Source organism: Crocodylus porosus, unplaced genomic scaffold (assembly GCF_001723895.1).
Source record: "Crocodylus porosus isolate Cpor-Errol unplaced genomic scaffold, CroPor_comp1, whole genome shotgun sequence".
Taxonomy (NCBI): Eukaryota; Metazoa; Chordata; order Crocodylia; family Crocodylidae; genus Crocodylus; species Crocodylus porosus.
In genome coordinates this window covers 98202549-98206621 of record NW_017728931.1, presented here as the reverse complement: position 1 = coordinate 98206621, position 4073 = coordinate 98202549, and the positions used below count along the sequence as shown (strand labels likewise).

General features: G+C 43.0%; 1 protein-coding gene and 1 long non-coding RNA gene across 4 annotated transcripts in view; both read right to left on the bottom strand.

Moving 5' to 3' along the window:
* The window catches only part of MDFIC (MyoD family inhibitor domain containing), a 96415-nt gene that overhangs the window by 24788 nt on the left and 67554 nt on the right, over positions 1 to 4073 (bottom strand). The window lies entirely within an intron of this gene.
* On the bottom strand, positions 2359 to 4064 carry LOC109315614. 3 transcript variants are annotated; one of them, XR_002102557.1, is made up of 4 exons: positions 3916 to 4064; positions 3510 to 3657; positions 3116 to 3201; positions 2359 to 2818 (listed from the first exon to the last, which is right to left on the bottom strand). It is a non-coding gene; the product is annotated as an uncharacterized LOC109315614 (long non-coding RNA). The 3 variants fall into 3 exon arrangements; XR_002102558.1 differs by having other exon boundaries at positions 3116 to 3158; XR_002102556.1 differs by lacking the exon at positions 3116 to 3201.

Below are 4073 nucleotides of genomic sequence, written 5' to 3'. Positions count from 1 at the left end.
TCAAGCACCTACATTGAACACCTTCAAGAGCAAATTGGATGCTTATCTTGCTGGGATCCTATGACTCCAGCTGACTTCCTGCCCTTTGGGCAGGAGGCTGGACTCGATGATCTCCCGAGGTCCCTTACAGCCCTAATGTCTATGAAACTATGAAACTATAAATTAAAACTTAGGATAAGAATTATTTCTTGGTTTTATCCAATGACGGTCTAATGTAAAATACAGAACATACAATAATAAAAAAGGTCTTCCTAGGAGCCAGATCCAAAACCCAGGATATGCCCCACTGCTCCCCACACACATCAACCCAGCTTACTGCCCTCACCAATGACCTGTAGGAGTCATACTCCTTCTTGCTTGTTCTCATAGCTCAATCATGAAAGATGCAGTGCACTTCCACTCAGACTCTTCTGCAGTCTTGTGGTAGGAAATACAGGTTTGAATATCCTCAAGCTATGGAGGGACTAGAGTTCAGTGACTCACTGGGTAAGTGGTATTATGTAAAAAATGGACACCACCACTACTACCACTAGGCTACCCTCTGAAAGGTCTTTATGCTCTGGATCCTGAAGGTGGGCACCAAATGTGCATCCTTAATTTGGGTGCCTAGAATCCCAGGTATTCAAGAACACCTCTCTGCATTGTTTCCTGTCTAGGTGACTCCCTGCAACACCCTTCAGAGACACCAACCGTCCCACTGATTGTATACAGAGCCTGAATCCCTAACTTCCTCTCTTTGAATCACATTCTTACAACCAGAGACTTAATTGTTAAGTATCCTGAAGCCTAAATGAAAGCAACTAAATTGAAGGTGTCAAGAGCTAACAGACTTTGTTTCAGATAATTGTAATGGAATTTATGCATACAAAACAGAAGTTAGGTACCAGAATGGGTTTGTGACCATGGGCCTCATTTTTCTCATCCTGAGATTCAATACAGCATATTCCACTTATATGCATACCAGATAAGTGCATTAAGACAACTCTGGTCCCAGTTCATTTCCTAACAGTTTACAGAGTAACAAACTCCTGTTATGTTCATGCGTCTTAAGTGCATACACTTTTCAAGTTTATAAACATCTTAGCATCTTTATTGTATTCCCATTAACTGCACATTACCTCTAGCTGTATTTGCTGCCTTAGTAACTAATCCTATTCCCTCTATATGTGCGAGAAGCAGTGAAGGGGAAGCAGCTATCAAGGTACTGCTATTAGAAGCCTTGAAAACCAGGGGACCTAAGTAGCCATGAAACCAACTAGCTCCCCTTATTTTCAAGACTTCTAATAAGAGTCTTGAAACTGATTATTAGAAGTCTTGCAAGTGATGGAACTAGCCAGTTTCTGTACTGCGACTACCAGAGCACTGACAGCGATATAAGTGATGCTTATTAACTGCACAGCACTGTCAAGACTGTGGTAATAGCAGCCCCAAAAGTGACTACGCTCTCACTTTGCTCATAGTCACTGTCATGTCTGCTATTAGAAGCCTTGAAAAATGAGGGGAGCCAGTTTGGGGACTGTTAATACTACAATACTGGTAAAGCTCTGTATTCCATGAGTATTCTTTACAGTTTGGATAAGTGGGCCCCCAGCCTATGCATGTACATAGAACATGCTGTAATAAGTTTCTGTACAACAGAACAATAACATTTGTAAAGGTGAAAGTTCTGAACACTTTTTTCTAAGTTTTCTGTTCTGGAATATCTGGACTACCTTGCATTGTAACCACATACTGAAAATTTGACAGCTGAAGTTCTGGAATAATGATTGGAAATGTTATGAACTCACCTCTTCCTCTTTCCAGACTTCCTCCCTTCACCACCCCCCTCCACAGATTTAAGCTACAGGAAAGTAACAAACATCCACAAGTACTAATGAAGTTGATACTCAGTTAGAACAAAAATATACCATATATGTTAAAGTTGAAGATAGACAAACAGCTATGCTTCAACTGAATTTTTTGTATTTGTAATGTTGACCAAGTATTTAAGTTTTTGCAGGGACCTAGCTAGTGATCAAACCCAAGTCAGTATCTTACCAACTGCTTAGAAAACCATTGTTTCTTTATAATATGAATCCTGTATCTCTGTATTTCAGGGAGATACATGCATGTGCCTGCACATCAAAGTAGATGCCACGACAATTTCTGAAACATAATTTGTTTTCTTGTCATGGAAAAAACTAATTTATTTCATACTTAAAAACCCAATTTAAAGCCATACATTTTAAAATTAAAGCTATTTTCCCAAATGAATGAATGCACTTACTAAAACTTCAGTAATTTTTTTATGCATGGCCTACATGCAAAGTTTAACAAGAACGGGCATTTGATCATGCACCACTTTATACGCAACAAAAATAAGTTTGTTGAAAATGAATATGGATTATAAATTCTGGTTGTTCTGGCAAAAACAAGGTTCTAACTTCACAGTTCTGCGTGCTTAATCTTCTGTATCTAATCATTTTTATTTTTTTCTGTTTAGAAGTTATGAGTCACTCTCTAGGACAAGAAAACAATAAGATGAGTATAAGCCAATGTAACATTTCTCCATGCCAGAACATTTTTCTTTAGCTACGGATACTTTCTGGTTTCTCAAATGAGGCTTCAACTTTGATTTCATGGAGCTATGGATTCAAAGAAGTTGCCAAAAAAAGAGACTGTAGCCTCATTATACAATTGTGCAACTGTGTTACCATGCTGTGTTTCAGTTACCAGCTATGTATAAAGTTACAACTTGAAATTAGTTTCTTCTTTCTATTCTTCAGAGACTTATTTCTTTTTATATCACTATCAGAATTCTTGAGATCAAAACTGCCAGCTGTAAAAGAAAAAAAGACATTGCCTGATTGCCACACACCATAACTATGTACAGTAAGTGAACATACAGTGCATGTGTTATCTCAAGAGAAATAGATAACTGCCTTGTCAAACTTATTTGTCCAGAAGTTTTGAGGGGGAGGAGGTCTTCAAACCAACTTATTTGGTGCTAAATTAAATGTTTGTTCAGAGACTTTTGCCCTCAGCAAAAGTAATTTCTAAAATCCACTTAAAGAATGGATGCAAAGCTAGCCAATAAAGACCAGAAATTGGATCAGACAAAAACAGCAAAACTGACCTCCAACCTAAGCAAAGTCCATGCTCCTGCATTCCTCAATGTACTGTAAGGACATGTTTAGGAATTTGAGGGGCGCTGCAGAAGTGCTTACAAACACAGAAAAAGGAACAAACCAAAACCCAGGCTTGAGCAGTCAGGGTGGGGAGTCCTGTTCAAGCAGTAGTATGTATGCATCTCTCCCAATGCCCCCTGATTTCACTGGGGGTGGGAGCTTTCTGCTTTGCTGCAGAGAGAAGCATTTGCAGAAGAAAGTGGCAGCGACTAAGTTCACCAACCATGCCAGAGAGGAGTTTAAAAAAAAAACCAAAACAAAACCCCACACCCAATAAATCGGTAAACGCATCATTGAAATAAAAAGGCGCAACCGCTACAAAGAAACTCTACAGGAACTTACCTCGAGGGAGGGAGATCAAAAAGCTGCTCGCAGCCGGAGCTGCTCGCGCCGGCCCTTCAGGCCCTGAAGGAAGAGGCTCCCTCACTTGGGACATCTGCCAGCTCTCTCCCGGAGGACTCCAGAGCTCGCACCCCCCTAGCACGCGACCCTGGAGGAACAAACAAATTAAAGGACTTTTCTTTTAATGTGCTTTATGCAGAACCCCCCGCCCGGGGCGCGAGGGCGAGGAGCTGGGGAGGGGACAGCAAAGAGGAAGCAACAACTTGGCGACTGTGCGGCAGCCCCCCCCGCCGCGAACACGCGGGGCCCGGGCGCTGGCAACCCCGGAGCGCGGGCTCCCCCCTCCCCCGGAGTCCCCAGGGCGGGAGCCCCGCGTGCTGCAGCCAGAGCAACTGCTCGCCATTACCTCAGCATGTCCCCGAGCGCGGCCACTGTCCCGCTCCCTCCTCCTCCCGGCACCGCGGGGTCCCCTCCTGCTCGAGAGGGGGAAGCTCACAGCGGCAGGAGCAGGAGGGGCTGTGGCGGCATCTCCCCTTCTGCTGCTGCCGCCGCCGCCGCTTCCTT